The sequence below is a fragment of the Procambarus clarkii genome, chromosome 57, assembly GCF_040958095.1.
Source record: "Procambarus clarkii isolate CNS0578487 chromosome 57, FALCON_Pclarkii_2.0, whole genome shotgun sequence".
NCBI lineage: Eukaryota > Metazoa > Arthropoda > Malacostraca > Decapoda > Cambaridae > Procambarus > Procambarus clarkii.
Genome location: NC_091206.1, coordinates 6,802,270 through 6,825,332, shown reverse-complemented (window position 1 = coordinate 6,825,332; position 23,063 = coordinate 6,802,270).

Genomic DNA, 23,063 nt, shown 5'->3' with positions numbered 1-23,063 from the left:
TCAAAGTAAAGAGTGCCAAATGAAACACTGCCGAACTTAACCCCCCCACCCCCCTCTCCACAACATCTTGCAATACCATTCACTCGACTCTGAATTATTATTATTTTTGCCATATCGTTACATTTTGGGCACTGATCACAAAAAAAATTATAAAAATAGTTCTACCTGCCATACCCCTGGCTGTAGTAGGCAATTACAACCAGAGTATGAACCGAGTTTAATATAAGATATTTTGAACATAGAATACTTTATACGGCATATGGAACGTCCGCATGACTTTCATGTTAAACTGAACACAGACACGAGACTGCATGACACAAGGCAGAGTACATTGTTATCCTCCAGAGATTGGGTGAGATTTGGGAGGATGGGAGGGGAATAAAAAGAATGCAAAGAGTGAGGTTAGAGGGGATGAGAGGTGGGTGGGAGGGGCCTGGAATAGGCGTGGGAGCTGCGTGGGTCAGGGAAACCAGCTGGGAGTATATTTATGACCACAATTACCGGCCACCCTCTCCGCACCAGCTGCGATGCAGCCACCTTTATATGCCTCATTATTATTTTTTTGGTCAAGGTTTTCTTACCGGTGTACAGCTTCGATCTCCATAAAAGAAAACACAATAATCGTAGTTTTTTTTAATAATTTCACACACACAAATATTACATGTATATATATGTATATATATGTATATATATATATATATATATATATATATATATATATATATATATATATATATATATATATATATATACAAATATATATATATATATGTGTGTGTGTGTGTGTGTGTGTGTGTGTGTGTGTGTGTGTGTGTGTGTGTGTGTGTGTGTGTGTGTGTGTATGAGTGTGTGTGTGTGTGTGTGTGTGTGTGTGTGTGTGTGTGTGTGTGTGTGTGTGTGTGTGTGTGTGTGTGTGTGTGTGTGTGAAAAAGGCTGCATGAATGCGCAAGCCATAGATCACTAAGAACTCTACATAACCCAATCAGGATTCGAACCTATGCCACTCAGGATTACCCCTAAACGTACACAGTACTGTGACCACCTCACCAATGATAGTCTATAAGGATTGGTTAGTCCTGGGGCTTATTAACTAATCTCCATGACTTACCAACCCTCGACTACATTCAGGGTTCAGTTTGGGTAGTTGATCAAGTTTGGACAGCAATTTGGTGCCTCTGAAATCTTTCATTTTTGTGGCTAGCTTCGTAGCTCAGTCGATTACAAAATATATTTTTTCATAATTTATTTCATAATATATATATATACTTTTGTATGAATCCCAATGTTCGGCCTCGAAGGTTACTGTATTACTGTACAGGGGGTCGGTCAACCTAACATTTGGCTGAAGACTCTGCACAGCAAGCTGAAGTAGTGAACCTAAGAAATTTCCAACATAAAATACACTTGCATGAGCCCCCCTGGCATGAGCCCACATATCATCACAGATTGTCCCAGATTAGGTGTGTGTGTGTGTGTAGCCTGGTGAGCCCCCGCAGGGAAGTTTGTCAAGCTGAACGCTTCTAGTGAAACCTTGGCATGGCCTCAGCAATAAGCAATCAACTTACCACGTTACCAAAGTTTTAATTGGAATAGTCTCCAAGTTCCGCCCAAATGGGGACGGCGGTGGTACGGTCTGTTTTGCTCTGGCTTATCAAGAAATCTTTATTGGTAATAACTAGAGAGGTTAGATGTTGTTGTTGGAAAAATTATTCATTAAACACGAGCCCTGAGGTTAGCGAGCGTGCGAAGAAATAATTAGTGTATGGGGTGATCCCGAAACCTTTGCCCATGCTCGTTGTTTGATTAGGGACGTAAGCCACACAGGTTACATAGAGTGATAAATGTTTTAATGATTTGTTTTGAATTAAATCAGTTGTCATTCAGGATGTGTTGGTGCTTGATTATCCGTCTAGTTTTCCTTATTTACTAGATCTCAGATGGTCGTAACCTCCTAGCTTAGTAATGACCATCACCGTTTACTAGCACTCGCCTCCTAGCACCCCTACATCTGGCACCCCGCCTCCTAGCACCCTGCCTCTTAGCACCCCGCCTCCTAGCACCCCGCCTCCAAGCACCCCGCCTCAAAGCACCCCGCCTCCTAGCACCCCTACCTCCTGGCATCCTGCCTCTTAGCACCCCTACCATCTGGCACCCCACCTCCTAGCACCCTGCCTCCTGGCACCCCGCCTCCTGGCACCCCATCTCTTTCCATCCCGGCACCTGAAACACCTCTTCCAAGCACCCCTCGGTTCCTGACACCACCCCCTTCACCCATCACACCCTCCCTTTCCACGTCCTCTTGCTGCCAATTCACCCTTCCCATAATCCGTACACTTCCGCCTCTTTACCTCGGTCTCCCAGTAAAGGAACGCTACTTGCTCGCAGTGAAATGGGTCGTTGGGGCGGCCATTACTAGGGTTCGGGTGCCGAGTAATGCCACTTTGGCTCCAGAAGTGTCACTGATCCTGTACCTTGCCTCCTGGCACTCATTCGCTGGCTCTCTTAGTTCCTGGTCTAAGATTTTCCTTTTTTCCTCCCAGAATTCCAATGTGAATCCGGATTCATACTTGATATAAAATAGACAACTACATAAATATCAAGATTAATATTTGTTTCAAATGCAACAGTGAAATAAAAATGAAGTTTTGCATCTAATATCAAAGAAAATATTCAGAAGTCACAAGTCCAAATCTGTGTCTCTGTGGACGATACGAGAATCAGAATATACCTGTTGATACCTGGTTGATGGGGTTCTGGGAGTTCTTCTACTTCTCCAAGCCCGGCCCGAGGCCAGGCTTGACTTGTGAGAGTTTGGTCCAACAGGCTGTTGCTTGGAGCGGCCCGCAGGCCCACATACCCACTACAGCCCGGTTGGTCCGGCACTCCTTGGAGGAAACAATCTAGTTTCCTCTTGAAGATGTCCACGGTTGTTAGGGAAATATTTCTTATGCTTGCTGGGAGGGTGTTGAACAACCGCGGACCTCTGATGTTTATATAGTGTTCTCTGATTGTGCCTATGGCACCTCTGCTCTTCACTGGTTCTATTCTGCATTTTCTTCCATATCGGTCACTCCAGTACGTTGTTATTTTACTGTTTAGATTTGGTATTTGGCCCTCCAGCCAAGTACTTGGCCGTCCCTGTGGCTCACTGAGTACACAAATGAGCCACAGGGATGTTAGAAAGAACGTTTCCAGTGTCAGAGTAGTTAACAGATGGAATGCATTAGGCAGTGATGTGGTGGAGGCTGACTCCATACACAGTTTCAAATGTATTTATGATTGAGCCCAGTAGGCTCAGGAATCTGTACACCTGTTGATTGACGGTTGAGAGGCGGGACCAAAGAGCCAGAGCTCAACCCCCGCAAGCACAACTAGGTGAGTACACACACACACACACACACACACATACACACACACACACACACAAACACACACACACACACACACACACACACACACACACACACACACACACACACACACACACACACACACACACACACACGAGGCTTCAGTCGTTCCTATTGAGAGAAAACTTTGACCTGCAAAAATCTGCTTCGTTTCCTGGCAAATATAACAACGGACTTCGCTAAGCAGCCGACTAGTGCCACGCCCCGACCACTGGTAGCCTGCCACCTCTAGTGCCACGCCCCGACCACTGGTAGCCTGCCACCTCTAGTGCCACGCCCCGACCACTGGTAGCCTGCCACCTCTAGTGCCACGCCCCGACCACTGGTAGCCTGCCACCTCTAGTGCCACGCCCCGACCACTGGTAGCCTGCCACCTCTAGTGCCACGCCCCGACCACTGGTAGCCTGCCACCTCTAGTGCCACGCCCCGACCACTGGAAGCCTGCCGCCTCTAGTGCCACGCCCCGACCACTGGTAGCCTGCCGCCTCTAGTGCCACGCCCCGACCACTGGTAGCCTGCCGCCTCTAGTGCCACGCCCCGACCACTGGTAGCCTGCCGCCTCTAGTGCCACGCCCCGACCAATGGTAGCCTGCCACCTCTAGTGCCACGCCCCGACCACTGGTAGCCTGCCGCCTCTAGTGCCACGCCCCGACCACTGGTAGCTTGCCGCCTCTAGTGCTACTCCCCGACCACTGGTAGCCTGCCGCCTCTAGTGCCACGCCCCGACCACTGGTAGCCTGCCGCCTCTAGTGCTACGCCCCGACCACTGGTAGCCTGCCGCCTCTAGTGCCACGCCCCGACCACTGGTAGCCTGCCGCCTCTAGTGCCACGCCCCGACCACTGGTAGCCTGCCGCCTCTAGTGCTACGCCCCGACCACTGGTAGCCTGCCGCCTCTAGTGCCACGCCCCGACCACTGGTAGCCTGCCGCCTCTAGTGCCACGCCCCGACCAATGGTAGCCTGCCGCCTCTAGTGCCACGCCCCGACCAATGGTAGCCTGCCGCCTCTAGTACCACGCCCCGACCAATGGTAGCCTGCCGCCTCTAGTGCCACTCCCCGACCAATGGTAGCCTGCCATCTCTAGTACCACGCCCCGACCAATGGTAGCCTGCCGCCTCTAGTGCCACGCCCCGACCAATGGTAGCCTGCCGCCTCTAGTGCCACGCCCCGACCAATGGTAGCCTGCCGCCTCTAGTGCCACGCCCCGACCAATGGTAGCCTGCCGCCTCTAGTGCCACGCCCCGACCAATGGTAGCCTGCCGCCTCTAGTGCCACGCCCCGACCAATGGTAGCCTGCCATCTCTAGTACCACGCCCCGACCAATGGTAGCCTGCCGCCTCTAGTGCCACGCCCCGACCAATGGTAGCCTGCCGCCTCTAGTGCCACGCCCCGACCACTGGTAGCCTGCCGCCTCTAGTGCTACGCCCCGACCACTGGTAGCCTGCCGCCTCTAGTGCCACGCCCCGACCACTGGTAGCCTGCCGCCTCTAGTGCCACGCCCCGACCAATGGTAGCCTGCCGCCTCTAGTGCCACGCCCCGACCAATGGTAGCCTGCCGCCTCTAGTGCCACGCCCCGACCACTGGTAGCCTGCCGCCTCTAGTGCTACGCCCCGACCACTGGTAGCCTGCCGCCTCTAGTGCCACGCCCCGACCAATGGTAGCCTGCCGCCTCTAGTGCCACGCCCCGACCAATGGTAGCCTGCCGCCTCTAGTGCCACGCCCCGAAAAATGGTAGCCTGCCGCCTCTAGTGCCACGCCCCGACCAATGGTAGCCTGCCGCCTCTAGTACCACGCCCCGACCAATGGTAGCCTGCCGCCTCTAGTGCCACGCCCCGACCATGGTAGCCTGCCGCCTCTAGTGCCACGCCCCGACCAATGGTAGCCTGCCGCCTCTAGTGCCACGCCCCGACCACTGGTAGCCTGCCACCTCTAGTGCCACGCCCCGACCAATGGTAGCCTGCCGCCTCTAGTGCCACGCCCCGACCATGGTAGCCTGCCGCCTCTAGTGCCACGCCCCGACCACTGGTAGCCTGCCGCCTCTAGTGCCACGCCCCGACCACTGGTAGCCTGCCGCCTCTGGTGCCACGCCCCGACCAATGGTAGCCTGCCACCTCTAGTGCCACGCCCCGACCACTGGTAGCCTGCCACCTCTAGTGCCACGCCCCGACCAATGGTAGCCTGCCGCCTCTAGTGCCATGCCCCGACCAATGGTAGCCTGCCACCTCTAGTGCCACCCACGCAACCCACCGCCCCGTGAACGCTCTGGGCCTTGCTCTTAAACTGGTGTATATTTGCATAGAAATCCAAATACACGACCTGTTTTAAATTCTGGTTTAGATGGTAGAGTGGGAGGGTGGGAGGGTGTGTGGTGGTGTTTGGTTGGTGGTGGCGAGCGGGTGGATGGGTGATGGTAGGGCATAAACCCAGTGGTGGATGGGTGATGGTAGGGCATAAACCCAGTGGTGGATGGGTGATGGTAAGGCATAAACCCAGTGGTGGATGGGTGATGGTAAGGCATAAACCCAGTGGTGGATTGGTGATGGTAGGGCATAAACCCAGTGGTGGATGGGTGATGGTAGGGCATAAACCCAGTGGTGGATGGGTGATGGTAGGGCATAAACCCAGTGGTGGATGGGTGATGGTAGGGCATAAACCCAGTGGTGGATGGGTGATGGTAAGGCATAAACCCAGTTTGTACAACTATGCTACATAAACCTGGGCACTTAAAGGTATAGTGCCATCAATTCACTTCCCTGAAATACGATGCCATAGATGGCAGCCCTTCAGTATGGCATCAATGGCATTCTGAAGCTAATGCCAGAAGAATGAATCCCTGGAAAAGGAATTTTTCACGGGGCATAAAAACATAAGTCAAGAATGAAATACTTATCGATATTATTTTTGGGAAATGAAGCTGGCGGTTTACTGTTGGGAAAACACAAACTTAAGTGGCTGATATATTTTCGAGGCGCCAAATATATGCTCGTATAACCCTAACCTCTATCATATAAAAATAAATTATATTAAGCATACGAGGAGTCACAATACCGTGGCTGAAATATGTTGACTAAACTACACACTAGAAAGTGAAGGGACGACGACGTTTCGGTCCGTCCTGGATCATTCTCAAGTCGATTGTGAGAATGTGAGAATCACAATCGACTTGAGAATGGTCCAGGACGGACCGAAACGTCGTCGTCCCTTCATTTTCTAGTGTGGGGTTTGGTCAACAAAATTATATTAACGACGTTTCGGTCCATTCTGGACCCTTATCATACCGTGATGTCGTGACGCCGTGATATGACGACTTGATAATAGCCCAGGACGGTCCAAATCTTCGTCACTTTCACTTCTTCTCATGTGCATGTGTCGAGTTATTTGTTTTCAGGCACATCATTGTGGCTTATTTCCTGCATACCAACGTATCGTAAGGCATAAAATAGCATGGGCATGTGCCTCAATTCTGGAAGTGAGTGCCCTGACACACACACACACACACACACACACACACACACATACACACGAGGCTTCAGTCGTACCTATTGAGAGAAAACTTTGACCTGCAAAAATCTGCCTCGTTTCCTGGCAAATATAACAACAGCACCTGTGAAGTGCTGTCAACGCCTATGTCAAACGTGCTCTCTTACACAGCTCCACTTGGCAGCAAGTTGACAAGGGCTCAACGTCAGACAGGTCCTAATCAAGGAATAGTTCGAATGCACCTCATGCTTGGCAGCCACTTGTGGCACCTCTTGTTTACTGGTGGGATACCTAAGAGGTAGATGTATATTTTGTGGACAGGCATACCAACTACACCTCTTTTATGATGGAGCGTCTGGCTTCCCTAGACCGTGGGAAGGAATCCCAGTCGAATGCAATAGACAATGATAAGTTTAATTTGCGAGTTATACGGCACTGTACACTTGTAACATTTGGGTAATGTGCGACCCTTCGTAGACGTGTATATTTCCTTGTACATTAAGCTGGAGTCTGACAAGTCTAGTACATGGAAGATTCTCATCATTATTATTATTCTTGGAATTGGAATTGCTATTACCACAAAAAAGAGATAGGGGGAGGAAGAGGAAGGAGGGGGGGAGACAGAGAAGAGAGAGGGGAAAGTGGAAGATGACAAGGAAAGGAGAGGGAGAGGTAGAAAGGAACCAGAGAGAGAAACGTCAGTTCCTGCTTCTCTGAGATGTTGCCTAAGGCGCTCTTAATAATGCCTGTCACAGACAATATGTTTAATTCATGTGCCAGCAGGCAACGGCTCCAGGTGCAAGTGGTAAGGACGTGTAAACAGGGAAGGAACTGCCGTCTGGGGAAGCCCAGCACAAAGCACAGCTGCAAATCACATATAAATTTAGCAAATTCATTTAATTATTGATAGGGAGGCTGAGAGTGAAAGAGAAAAAAAAGAAAGAGAGAGCTGAGAAAATCCTTTAAAGTAAAATATTTTTTTTTTATGAATTAAATATTTCAAAATGACAAAAAATATTAGGTATGCCAATGATTTATATATATATATATATATATATATATATATATATATATATATATATATATATATATATATACATATATATATATATATATATATATATATATATATATATATATATATATATACATATATATATATATATATATAATATATATATATATATATATATATACATATATATATATATATGTATATATATATATATATATATACATATATATATATATATATATATATATATATATATATATATATATATATATATACATATATATATATATATGTATATATATATATATATATATATATATATATATATATATATATATATATATATATATATATATATATATATATATATATATATATATGCTAGTATGTATGTATGTATACACTTTTCCACTTTCACGACAAAACTTTCCTCGTACATGAATATTCTGGTCAGTAAAAACGGACGGGCGGTGACTTAACACCCTCCTGCCCCCTCACACAAACCAAGATATCTTTGATAATGATCCGTCTGATTATGCTCTTCAGGGCCCGCTGCCCTCGGGGTAACGAGAGCCATGATGAATGCCGGGCTTCGTAATGGGGAGCTTGGCCGGTGGCGTTCTCGGCGTTCACAATGGTTAAGTGGAGTGGAAAGGTCTCCTCCAGAGAGTTCTTGTATCGGGACTTGTTTAGAGTGATGGACTTGACGTGGTATGTGAATCTTTTCTCGGTGTAGTTGTCCTTTACTGATTTCCAAGGTAGTAGGAAAGATCAAGACGTTTTTTCTGAATTATGCAGGTTTCTACGAAACAAAAATTATTCATTAAATGCAACAAATATAAGTTTCGTTAATTTGTTTAAAAAAAGTCTGCAAGATAATTCAATCAGGAGTGAAAAATATTTTAAGGAAAAACCCACAAATTAGGTTAACTTGACAAAGTTGTGAAAACAATCTATGTGTCAGAGCGCGAGGGGGGGGGGGGGGGGTTCTCCATGTAATGAAATGTGTGAATAAAAAGTTTTTCAACGAAACTCTTGTCTCTGAGTTCCCAGACGCCCGCAAGCCACCCAGACACAAACTCAAGATATTTTACAGTGGAAAGAGAAGAATATTCTTAATTAGGAAGCAAAAGTCTTTTAACTTTAGCCGAAGCTCAGGGATTACCTGCTCTATTCCTCAGTTAATTAAAATTCTTAACGAGACAACTCCATTGGGTAAATGGTATAAAAAAATGCATATGTTTTGCGAGCTAAGTTGTGCTTCGCTTAACTTTAGTTAAGTGTATCTTTGGTGAGTTTGATCAAACGTATTATGGCTCTCGTTCACTGCGCTTAAAACTCCATTATTATATCCTCTGCCGCACCTGCTTCATCTTATCTAATTATAACGCACTCGAGTTTTCTGACTTCCAGACACTGGCACTTAATGCTACTAGGATTATTATTTCCCAACACTCTTGGCAGACACCACAGACAGGATCCCGATGGTAGAGGTGTTGGCAGTAGGAGGAGTGCCTCCTTGCTGTATTCTACAGGAGTGGGGTCTTGTGTAGCTGTTCCGTCCTCAGCAATAGTCATTAAAGCTTTTTCTGGTTGTTTTTTCGGGTTGGTTTACCTCTTAACACCCTCCCCGCCCCGTCCCCTCACCCTGCCAACAATTCTTTTTCATCCTTCCACCTGGTAAATATTCAGTCCATCGGGGTCTACCTCCTTCCATCATGGCTGCCGTCGGCTTTGTCACCTACCTTAATTAACCACCTGTTTGTCTTTACATTCTCACCATCATTATCATCATCCACCCTTCCTCCTCTTCACGTACGCCATGGCATTACTTCTATCCAACTCGTCCTTATCCTCGTTATCGCTTTAATCTCTTATTTTCCGTCCTTCTCATCCACCATCTTCTGCCGCTTTTCCCTCGGTTCACCTTCCCGCGACCCTTCTCCCCACCTAGCGCCTCCTAGCAACCTGACGAGGGAATCAATGGAGGGAGGGTGGCGGAACGTTGCTCGGGCCGGGAGTTGCGGGCCAGAGCTTACACCATTTATTCATCACCGAGACACACCGCACACACCTCGACCTGTCTGACCCACGAGTGCTGAATGTTGTAGGCTGCCTCGATCATTCATCCCCATTCATGCAAACTGAGAGGCGTGTGCGTGACGACTAGAGGTATGGGCGTGTGTGTGTGTGAGCCAGAGGTATGGGTGTGTGTTTGTGTCTGTGTGTGAGCCAGAGGTATGGGCGTGTCTGTGTGTGAGCCAGAGGTATGGGCGTGTGTGTGTGAGCCAGAGGTATGGGTGTGTGTTTGTGTCTGTGTGTGAGCCAGAGGTGTGGGCGTGTGTGTGTGAGAGAGCGAGAGGGATAGGCATTCACATCTACACACGTACTGATGTTGTAAAGTACAACAGCAGCCTGTGATGTAACGGACAGTGTCTGGAACCTAAAAGGATTAATAAGGCTTGCAGGTAATACAATGAAAACCGAGGAAGAGATTCACAGTAACGACTCAATATCTAGGAAAGAGTAAAATAAATTAGGAGACCAGCAGAGAAATCGTCTGGAAATATGAAGGCATTCACGATTAAGGAACCGAACAAAATTTCGTCATACCATTTCAGAAGGCTGACATTTCCTAATGAAGAGATCAATTGGTGAAACTTTGAAAAGAAGCTGACTTTATCCAGGTTAAGACTCATCGAAAAAAATCTCCAGGTGTTAAGAAAACAACTGAAGGAATTAGATACGATTTAAACAACAGATGTAGATAGAATCTCACCGTATAAACTGAAAGAGAGGAAAAGATGCTGGCAACTTCGCGGAGGAACTCCGAGCTGAGAGAAGACGACGTATATAGATAATGTTTCGCCCGTAATAGCTTTATTAAACCTAACAGAGATACACCGAGCGTAACACTTATAAATAAAAAAACGAACGATGTTTGGTCAGTGAGAAAAATTTTAAAAGGAGGGAGAAGTGAGGGTGACATCAGTGAGGGGAAAATAAGTGCCAGGTACGTCCACTACGGGCTCACCATAGCCAGTGCTACTTGGAACTTTTTGTTCCCAGTAGCTGAATCTTAAACAACAACAATGGTTATAAATAGGAGCTGCCTCGTATGGGCCAATAGGCCTTCTGGAGTTACTTCTGTTCTTATGTTCTAAGATGGGGAAGAGGTCAGATAAATGGGAGAATGTGTCATTGAGATGGTGGGGAAGAGGTCAGTGAAGTGAAGGACGGCTGGCCACTTGCCCTGCTGAAACAGGCGCAGCACATCAATGAAGAACATGAAACAAAATCTCCGCTTAATTAAGAAACAAAGTTAACTTATTTCCATTGTTTATCAAAGTTCTTGGCAAAACTAGTTATTTTTCAGTTCATGGAATGGTCTAAAGAACAAATTTCCAGCGCTTAGAAGACGACGAAAACTTGAAGACGATATTTAGCAAGCGTAAAAGATTCTAACTAATATACACATTTGACTGAATACATAAAATTGCTTCAAATTCATTCTGGATAATATTATTAGATCTAAAAAATGGGTTCTTTAACATATAAGAATAAAGATTCTTATTTGATTTTGTATCAAAATTATGATCTTTTTGCGCCTTTACCTTTGAATTGATTGTAAATGTCACAAATGTTTTTGTTTTGAAAGATTCAACCAAAATTCAGCTCTCACGAAGCATCTCAAATAAAACGGATTTTAATGTTTTAACTTCACAGAGATGTCGAGGGGAGAGGGAGAGAGGCAGACCTGAAGCTGAGTCGTGCGCGCCCATTCACCTTCTCCTGGGCGACGTCTGTGTGGTCGAGCTCTCACGCTCCTGGCCGCCTCCAGACGGAATCAAAGAGGCGCTCTTCCTCTTTTGTTTTATGTGTTGCGCCTCCGCTACCCTGTGAGCTGTGTGTTCGCTTCCGGCCTGGCAACACGCAGGGTGCAAGAATGTGTGTTGTGCCTACACCCTTTCAACACAAAGGGTGACTGGCTGTGTTGTAACGCTACCCTTACAACACACAGGGTGTTTGGCTGTGTGTTGGGTACCCATTCTTACGTCTCATTATTCACTTTGCACCGTCCAATAACACAGCTACACATTAGACTACACATTAACACCGCATGAGTTCTTCTACCTTGGTAAGGGAACATCACTTGTTCTCAATATATAACAATCAACGTGTTCACCACCGAGCTGCCACAATCATTGTTCCCCTCGCACTACGCTGCCACAATCATTGTTCCCCTCGCACTACGCTGCCACAATCATTATTGCCTCCACCGAACTGCTATAATCAATGTTTCCTCCCAGCTCTCCGCCACAATCAATGTTACCCTCACCAGTCTGTCACAAGTAATGTTTCCCCCCAATATTCTTTCTGAATTCTGGTGACCTTGACCCGACCATGTTAGTCACATACCCCGCAGAAATCAAAGTGCAATGATGGATGTGGGTAGTAAACGTCTGGCCTCCGACCTCGAACAGACAGAAAATTCCATTTATAAATATAGATATAATTTTTTTTTAAATATAATTGATCTATAACTTTTAAATTATAATATTAATCACCTTTGTTTTCTGACATGAGATCTTTCCTCCCCATAAACGTGCGAAAGGGGTTAAGGGTAATGATAATGTATGTATGTATGTATGTATGTATGTATGTATGTATGTATGTATGTATGTATGTATGTATGTATGTATGTATGTATGTATGGTGGTTACCCTGAATGTTTTACCAACTGACTGGCTTCAAATGATACCATTTATGTACAACTACGAGGAAATAGGTTATCATGTATAACCCAAACTCAATTACGGGCTCACCATAGCCCGTGCTACATGGACACTTCGTCCTGAGTAGCTAAATTTTTAACAACAACGTAGCAACTACGTCCAACGCTGCACACAGAGTCGGACTAGCGACCACATACTGATGTGGCCACATAAATGAATGATGCCCCTGTTAAATTATTGTTGGTCTGTTGCAGCAAGGACTGGGGACCGGGAGAAAGGACTGGGGAAAGAAGCTCAGGTAACGGAGATACTCGGACTGTACCATTACTGATAACATGAGTTGCTTAATGGGAAGGTCTCGGTGTTTCCCATTTGTCGGACGAGTAATGCCACGCTAGGTGATCATTTGGGAAATATAAATGGGGTAGTTGGGTAGATTCAGACAGAGAAGAGAGAGAGAGAGAGAGAGAGAGAGAGAGAGAGAGAGAGAGAGAGAGAGAGAGAGAGAGAGAGAGAGAGGGTAATACAACGGCGTAGAAAAGACTTTCCTCCTTGCTAGCTTTGGGGGTCACGCGTGAGTCGATTACCAAGAATAACAAATCGGCTCCGGCCCCGGCTCAATGCTTGGAGTTTTAACTTTTGGCTGCTGAAGCTCCTTTGCTGTCTGTCTCCTTGCCTGCTTGCCTGTCTGTCCGTCTCTCTGCCCAGTTTTCTTTTTTGCCGGCAAGAGTGTCCGTTTCTCCCTCTGCTTGCCTGTGTATTTTCTGGTCACCCAGTTCTGCCTCTTCTGCCTGAAGCACCAAACTGCACCTATTTTACTACTAGAGGGGAGATCTACTATCTTTACTACTATCTATTTACTATTTACTACTATTTTGTTTAGAACATTGTCAATGATACATTATGATCCTGGTTCGGTGACTTTTACAGAAGTTCCCATACTTAATGTTAGACTTTTTACATTTGTTTTTAATATATTACGCTATTAAGTTCCTATAAGTTCCCATGAAGTATGAAGTGTAAGTTCCCATGAAGTATGTAATAAGCTGTAGAGCTGTATGAATATCAGAAAGTCAGAACTACCACGACAGATGCACATGGGACAAAATAGAACTAGAACGCCTTAGATGAAAAGACATGTAGAACTCCTTTTTTTTATGCGTGGGCGTTTATTATTTTGAGGTGATGGATGAGATTCTTGATGAATGAGGTGACGCTCTCATGCGTCTCTTTTTAAAATGGGGGGGTTAATGGGGCGACCAACACCATGACCCCGTATCTCATATTCATTTCTCCTCTTATCTGGCACAAGTTTCACCCTGTACCCCCTAGTACTCCCTCTTACCTGACGATAGTTTCAGTATGCCTTTCGATCCTCCCTCATGCCTATTCCCGTTTCTACCTCCCATCCCCCCCTACTCCTGTCCCCTAACCACTCAGAAAGCCCCTCCTCCGCTCCGCTCCTTTCCGTCTCCCCTACTTGTATCAGCCCAGGTGAAAATTAAATAAATTCGTTGCAAGCGTTTGGTAATGGCATTTCTCTGTAATGTTTATGTAAATCGAAGGACACGTGTGTTAATTTGTCGCACGGCCAGGTAATGGGGACATTCTATGTTAATTTAGACCAGACACGCTTAATAAAGTCTAGTTTTATGTACAAAATATATATATGCTTCCAGATGGACTGTCTCAATACCGGAACTTTTTTCTTTAGTTTATATTTATTAGTGAATTGATGTAATATTATGTATCTTTACACCTTTAAACCAGATTATATAATATATTTCTTTGTTTTTGCAGCGGTCTTTCTTTTAGACATGTTGTTGAATATGACAGAAATTGAGAGATCAGTGATTCTAGCACGAATCTTTTATATATTTCGTATGCTCTTTTCTTGAGAAGGAAGTTGAAAAATTATCTCTCTAAAGTTACTTTTTACAGTTTTAAATAACCTTTGTCTATCTGTTTTACTCTCTTTTTGTATGCCTCTATCTTCGCGATTTTCTGTCTCGGTCTGTCTCTTTCTGCGTCCTAGACATGTTTCGTACTCGTGAAAAGGAGGCGTGTAAAGGGGACGGTAGGGAGGGGTGATAAGCGACGCATGGACCAGACTGGCTGTTAAACGTGGGTGTGTATCGAGGCAGGTGGCCCAATGTTGATTGATTAACCTCTCTCTCTCTCTCTCTCTCTCTCTCTCTCTCTCTCTCTCTCTCTCTCTCTCTCTCTCTCTCTCTCTCTCTCTCTCTCTCTCTCTGTGTTGGCCACATGGACATGTTATGCTTGTCTTGCATCACGTATCCACGTGATACATGTGTTGAGTGCATGTAGGTTTCGGTGAGACTTCCCAACAAACATCTTGACAGTCGCTGGGTGAGTGGTTACAGCACTGGATAGCCATGGAGACCCTGGCTGGCCAGGTTCGAATCCTTCAGGGGGGTTCAAGAGCTTTCAGATGTGTTTTGGCTTGGGGACCATTTAAGCTACAGTACCACCACCCTACAAAACTTCATTACTGTACCTTCGTTACTGTCCCTCAATATTGTGCCTTCGTTATTCTCTCCTCGTTACTGTGTCTCTGTTACTGTCCCCCTTGTTACTGTGCCTTCGTTACTGTGTCCTCGTTATTCACTCTTCGTTATTGTTTCTTTATTACTGTTCCCTTGTTAATGTGTCTTCGTTACTTTTTCCTAGTTGCCGGGCGCTTATTATTGTCCTCTCGTTACTTTACCTTGGTCATTGTCCCCTCGTGAGTGTCCCCTTCCCCCCCCCTCACTATTTCGTTGTCCTCGATGCATTAACACAGAGTTCCAACCCTCCCCTCACCCCCTAACGCCTTCCCCAACCCTCCTTTCCACTCCCCCACGCCCCTCCCCCACGCCCTCCCCCACGCTGTAAGCCAACGCATTTACTGCAGTTGTAAAGCTGCTTTATTTTGACCCTCCCAGGCCGGATATAAAGGCCCAGCAAACAACGTTAAAGCAATGCTCGCTCTCTGGCATGTTTAATCCTTTTTCCTACCTGGGAACATCGTTACGTCAGACCTCTTGTGGAATTTTGTGGAGCCGACCTCAGAGTTCAGGAATTAGGGCCAGTTTTTTGTTTTGGTTTTTGCTTTGACTAATTTCCATTATATTTGTGTTTGATTTGTGTGAGTATTGCATTTGATTTACAGTCACGTGACGAGGATTCGAACCTACGTCCGGGAGCATCCCAGACGCTGCCTTTATCGACTGAGCTACGACATGGTCACAAACAGTTGAACCCGAAATTCTACTGAACTTGCTGGATCACTGGATCCAGGATGGATCCAGTGGATTACTGGATGGATTCTTGTGGATTTGTTCATTTGATGCATCACGCTATTGTGATATCTGTGTCACTCTTCTCATGTATTTATCATTTTATTTTCTCGTTCATTCATTTGAATGTGCAGCTTCTGTTGTGTTTTTAGTTCATCTTTGATTTAATTACTAGAGTGACTTCAATGTGTGGTTGTGTGAAAATCTCAATAACGTCTTAACTCGTATGGGGAGAAAGCTCTTAACTACTTACCAGACTGTTTCCATATTTGTTGTTAGCTTAAGACCAACCCCACCGCGGGAGGATTATGGAACTCGCCACAACAGCTTACTTAACCAGCACGTATAAGTTCTGAGCATAGTCCACACACAAAATTACACCCAGCTCCCTTAACAAAGACACTCTCTCTCTCTCTCTCTCTCTCTCTCTCTCTCTCTCTCTCTCTCTCTCTCTCTCTCTCTCTCTCTCTCTCTCTCTATATATATATATATATATATATATATATATATATATATATATATATATATATATATATATATATATTGTCAGCCACACTACCGTGGAAATAAAAATTTCCACAGCCTCACGGTTCTGGTGTTGGCGGTTCGAGTCTCCAAATGCTCAGGTTTACCTAACCAGAAATAATTTTATTGCAAAAATGGATGGCACTGTTCCAGATTACCCAATAAGGAGAGGTATGAGCTGTCAGTTTCAGTTCGACGGAGTAAAATCATGGCTAAAAAAAAATAGAATTCACTTTCATTTCACTGCTCACCTTCAATGCGAGCCAGATACACTTTTGGGCACCAATATATTATTTAAAGTTTTCAAGTCAGTACGATAAGGCGACCTTGAGATACTAATCGAAAGATAAGAGAAGGGAAATATCAAGAGAAAGTTCACTATCAAGCCATAAGACAATATATAGCACTTGGAAGGGGTCAGGATAAGGATTTGGGATGGGACGGTGAGAAGGAATGGTGCCCAACCACTTGGACAGTCGGGGATTGAACGCCGACCTGCATGAAGCGAGACCGTCACTCTATCGTGTGACATTACTAATACCGTGAGGCCTCAGAGGTCGGGTGCATATTGAAACTAACCAGAAGAAAATAAATATATAAATAAACTGATGACAAAGTAATCTAGAACATAAATTAAACTTTCATAGAAATATTCAAGAAGCCAAGCATAATCTAATCCCGTAATGGTACTTAATAACCAAATAAAGCAAGACTAACTCCTATTAAACACTAATAATCCCATAAACCTGCTTAATAACCCAAATAAAACTAGACTTACTCCTATTAAACCGTTATAACAAAACTCTTGCAATAAGGAAGCGACGGCGGATCTAAATGGACCTAATTTTAAAGGTAAGTGAGAATTTTGCTTTAAAATTATTACTGTGATTATCGGTAAGAGATTGCTGAGATAACGATGCCAATTACCTCATCTCTAGCTCTGGTAAGCTCTATTTCCTCAGGGAACGATGTTAATAACCTTATATCTGGCTGTAGTAGTCAGCTCTATTTCCTCAAGGAACGAGGATTTTTCTGTTATACGCCAGATCTGTGTTACACTTTAACGCATTTTCAGGATAAATACGAACATATTTACAGACAATGAAGGATATTAAATAATTATGTAGGAGATTAAAGGGGCACTCGGATTCCGGTATGAGAAGATGGAGTGAGATAACATTATTGAAAGACCTGAACGTCCCCCTCATAAGAAGAACTGGAGTCCCCCCTCATAAAAAAAACAATAAACAGAGGCATTATGCTCCGTTCAGCATCATTCAATTACTCTCCCAACAACTTGGTATCCCATCATGTTTACTGGAGGCTGCGAGCGGGACCATTATCATATTTACTCAGCCTCGTCCACTCGGTTCAGTCAAGACTCGCTCGACCTGAGTCTCAAAATAAAACTAATCTCATACCTTGATATTCCACACCAGACAAGTTTTTCTTTTACAGGATTATTGTTGTGTTCACTTGTAAATATTCATTTTCGATACTGGTAGCAATTCAGTGCGAAGTTCCTTATTACTTTCCCCTAAAAATATAATTATTTTCAGATGCTCTCGATTCAATTTGGAAGACTTGAAAACCAAAGTCCTTGCGTGTCACGACTGCACTCTAGTTAGATGGTGGAACCATAGCCACAAATACATTCCACTCCTGGCTTGGAGTATTGAGCGTACTGCTTTCCACCACCATTTTCTGGAACCTCAGCTGCCGAAAATGGGTAAACATTGATTTATATATGCGATTATGATCTTGACTTTTCAAAGATAAATGGAAACTCTTTTGGAGCTCCCTGCATGGGATTACAGTCCATTATTCTTCGAGAGAGTTGGTCGTAAAAGTCAATAGTATGAAAAAATGCTAAGAGAGAACAGATGGAGGGATTGGTAAAGAGGCAGAGAGAGAGAGAGAGAGAGAGAGAGAGAGAGAGAGAGAGAGAGAGAGAGAGAGAGAGAGAGAGAGGGGGGGGAAGGAGAGAGAGAGAGAGAGAGAGAGAGAGAGAGAGAGAGAGAGAGAGAGAGAGAGAGAGAGAGAGAGAGAGAGAGAGAGAGAGAGAGAGAGAGAGAGAGAGAGAGAGAGAGAGAGAGAGAGAGAGAGAGAGAGAGAGAGAGAGAGAGAGAGAGAGAGAGAGAGAGAGAGAGAGAGAGAGAGAGAGAGAGAGAGAGAGAGAGAGAGAGAGAGAGAGAGAGAGAGAGAGAGAGAGAGAGAGAGAGAGAGAGAGAGAGAGAGAGACAGGAGAGAGAGAGACAGGGAGAGAGAGAGAGAGAGAGAGAGAGAGAGAGAGAGAGAGAGAGAGAGAGAGAGAGAGAGAGAGAGAGAGAGAGAGAGAGAGAGAGAGAGAGACACACAAAACAAGAAAAATGTTCATCTCTTGGTCAGAAACAGACCAGGATATGAACAAAGGTAGAGAGCAAGGCGAGATGTGTAAGGAAGCGTGGCAGCCTCCGCCTCCCCCCCCCCCCAGCCTCCCTGGAGGCTGCCGACACGCGCTAATTGATGCTGGCAGGTGAAACTAATGAAGGTAATTCACTTATATTGTGTTCTCAGGCAACACGAGTGTTTCCGTGGCGCAGTGTTGAGTCATAAAACACTGTGTAACGGAGGAAAGATAGTTAGAAAGCTACAGATTAAGATAAATACAAAGATAAATCGTGATAGAAACATAAATAGATACATAAAGAGATACATTGAGAGGTCGTTAAACAGATATAAAGATAGAGAGGTCGATTGATTACGATATATAAGACTGAACACACCATTAGTCAGTCCAGTTGTCCACCACACAACTCATTGTCTAGAGACAATTGTGAGATTAGGTTAGCTTCAGTCTAACCTCAGTCACACGGCTGGGGACTCAGCACCAGTCCACCAGTCTTCAGTCACTCAGCTGAGGACTAACAGCACCTCGTCCTCCAGTCCTCAGTCACTCAGCTGAGGACTAACAGCACCTCGTCCTCCAGTCCTCAGTCACTCAGCTGAGGACTAACAGCACCTCGTCCTCCAGTCCTCAGTCACTCAGCTGAGGACTAACAGCACCTCGTCCTCCAGTCCTCAGTCACACGGCTGGGGACTCTCCGCTAATATCTCGCCCTCGACTGACAGATAATTTGTTAATAGGATTATCGCTGGATTATGCAGCTGAAATTCATCATTCACTGTTCCCTGAATTTCCCTTCACGAACCAAAGGATTCTTAGGTTCGTGAAGTACTTAAAATTTGATCTACAATTTGAGTATCATAAAACTATTTTAACATCAAATAAACGTTAATATTTACATAATAAATCACATAACTTGGTATAATTTGAAGCTCCGATGACAGATTTTCTTGTATTTTATAGGACTGATTTAATTTTGGGTACGTTTATGTCGATTCCTGGATATCCTTCGGGTCCTAGACATTCCACCGTTTAATTTTCCATACGGTGAAATGAGGTTTATGTATTGCGTTCGTGGTGAATTAAATATCCGGTGATTTACCGGCAGTGAACTGTTTATACAGTGAATTACTGAATGAACAACGGTGAACTAACGACGATTAATTTTTCCTTATAACATATGTACATGTACAAAGCTAGAGATTGTACACAGGAAGGTCTATACGGCATGACTGTGAGGGTGTTCCTAAGAGATGTGTTTCAGCAGGGTGTTCCTAGGTGGTGTGTTTCAGCAGGGTGTTCCTAGGAGGTGTGTTTCAGCAGGGTGTTCCTAGGAGGTGTGTTTCAGCATGGTGTTCCTAGGAGCTGTGTTTCAGCAGGGTGTTCCTAGGAGATGTGTTTCAGCACTGTGTTGCTAGGAGATGTGATTCAGCAGGATGTTCCTAGGAGCTGTGTTTCAGCAAGGTGTTCCTAGGAGCTGTGTTTCAGCAAGGTGTTCCTCGGGGGAACTGGACTAACAGGAGTTGAGTTTCGGTTGAAACCAAAACAACGGTAGAAGAACCTGGGTTGAAACAGAGCAACGGGAATAGAGCGTGGGTTGAAACAGAGCAAATACCACACGTGTATATGTGCGGTATATGCATCTTTGGATATATAAACTCGCACATGTACGTATAGGCTTGATATGTAGTCTGTACTACGATTACATATACCTCATATATATTTGTTTGTCATAATAGACCGCACGAATCCGTGTATGCTTCATACTACATGTTATAAAGCATCACAATTAAACATGTACTCACATGTAGTAGGACTACATATTAAGCGGTATACCACACAGAAATCACAATTGCGTGATGTATCAAATGAACAAATCCACGAGGATTCGAACCTGCGTCCGAGAGCATCCCAGACGCTGCCTTTAATCCTTCAACTCCTTTTGACCATGTCGTAGCTCAGTCGATTAAGGCAGCGTCTGAGGGATGCTCTCGGACGCAGGTTCGAATCCTCGTCACGGCCCTTGTGGATTTGTTCAAGCAGTATACCAATTGTTCAAACTTCACACGTGGAAGGATATTTAGGATAATAACAGGCTAGGTACACACAGTAATAAACTAACTCCAGGGTGAAGGTGAGACACTTTTCACATGGTTAATTGGCTCCAGGCAGCCACGTTTTCTACTTGTAGATGCAAATTGGGAGAGTATGATTACTGGACCACCGGTTTCTTTTAAATATATCGGATAAACACGCACTTCCGTGTTCTTTACAACACGTTTGATTCCCGTGCGATCATTATTTGTTGCAAATATTACATTTTCGAATGATTTTTTTTTGCAAGTTGGTAGAAAATTGTATTTACTGTCAATACACAGAAAGCATTATTAAATGCTTTTTGTGTGTATGTTTTGTGTTGGCCTGAGAAAGCATATTTTGTCATAGATTTCAAAGATGATTACAGGATGATTGACAAACTGAAATAATGATCCAACAAAGGGTTACTAGAGTTTAACTTATGGAGGTGCAAAGTAACGAAGGTTGGAACAGGAGGCCGGACATAAAGCAGTAAATGGGAGATGTTATCTTGTTCAAAACGGGTAGAGAAACAGACCTTGAAGTTAATGTCACACAGAACCTGACTCTAGAAGCTCATGATGACCAGAACACACACTAGAAAGTGAAGGGACGACGACGTTTCGGTCCGTCCAGGACCATTCTCAAGTCGATGAGAAGATGATTACAGGATGATTGTAAAAGCTCATATCAATCTTTTACAAGTTTGATATGAGTCTAGAAGCTCATATCAAACGGATATCACTAGATGCATACTCAGTGTTAGCCAACATAAAAACTGCATTTTGAAATAAGAATGTGGAGTCATTGAGGTCAAATGTATACATATTTATTAGAAGTCTTCTGAAATTTGTGCCATCAGTAGAGTCCTAGTCTTGATAAAACACAAAACTAACCTTTAGAAAGTTCAAAGATATGCTGCTAGACTAGAACAGGAGCTGAGAGGTATGAGTTAAGAGAAAACATTATAGGAATTATATCTTATATTAATGGGTGACATGATTACTACATCAATAATTCTCAGGCAAATTATTAAGATAAACATTTACACAGAGAGAATAAATAATCAAATGAAATACGGATACATTTGGATTTAAATTTTCAATGAACAAGTAAAATTCACTAAAACGCAAGGTGGTGGAGGCAGACTCCAACCACAGTTTCAAATATAGATATAGCAGCTAGCAATAGGTTCCAGAACCTGTTCACAAGTTGAATGCTTAATGAGAGGCGGGACCAAAGAGATGAAGGTCAAATCCCAATAAGTACAGTAAACTGTGTACATATAGGTGAGTATACACACACACACGCACAAGCAAATACAGTCACATACATACTCCTACAACTGTCTATCACATCTTAATTGAGATCTTAACAAGCATAATCCAGTTATAGGTCTCCGGCGTCAACTTGACTGTAACAAGGATAGAGGCGACTTGAGCCGGACGAGAGGAACAGGTAACTAACTTTACTCAAGTTGCAGACAATTTAGCGAATCCACTCCGATACTCCGAGTAAATTACGGAAAAGGAGGTGAATTATGACATAATTTAAGTGAACTGACTTAATGTAAAGGTGGGACATAAGGCACATATATCTCAAGGTCAAAACATAGTATATCAGAAACAGACTCTGACCTTCAAACCGTAATCGTCTGCTAAAGATTGCAACGGAGATTCTCAATTGAATTTAAAGCAAACTCGGGCCGCCGCCGCTGCCCCTCTCGGTCCGAGAGCTGCCACTAAGGAAGATGACAGAATATCCCCAGCCGTGAGAAATACACAGGAAGAGAAGGGGCAATATGAGGACTTGATTGATGATTGATGAAGATTAAGCCACCCAAGAGGTGCCACGGGCATGAATAGCCGGTAAGAGGACCTGAAGAAGGGGTAGAGGAGGTGGAAACACGGAGCAGAGGAGTGGAATAAGAATAGAGAAGAGGAATAGGAGTGAGAAAAAGGGAGAAGGAAGAATAATTTAAGGAGGAAGTATAGAAAGGATGCATGTAAGAGTCTTCAAGCAGCGACGGGTTGCCACAAGGAGGTAGGAAGGTACTGGAACAGAAAATGGAACTGTTTCGAAAAGTGCACACACACATATTGGGTAATTATGAAGATGTGCTCGTAACTCTTACCT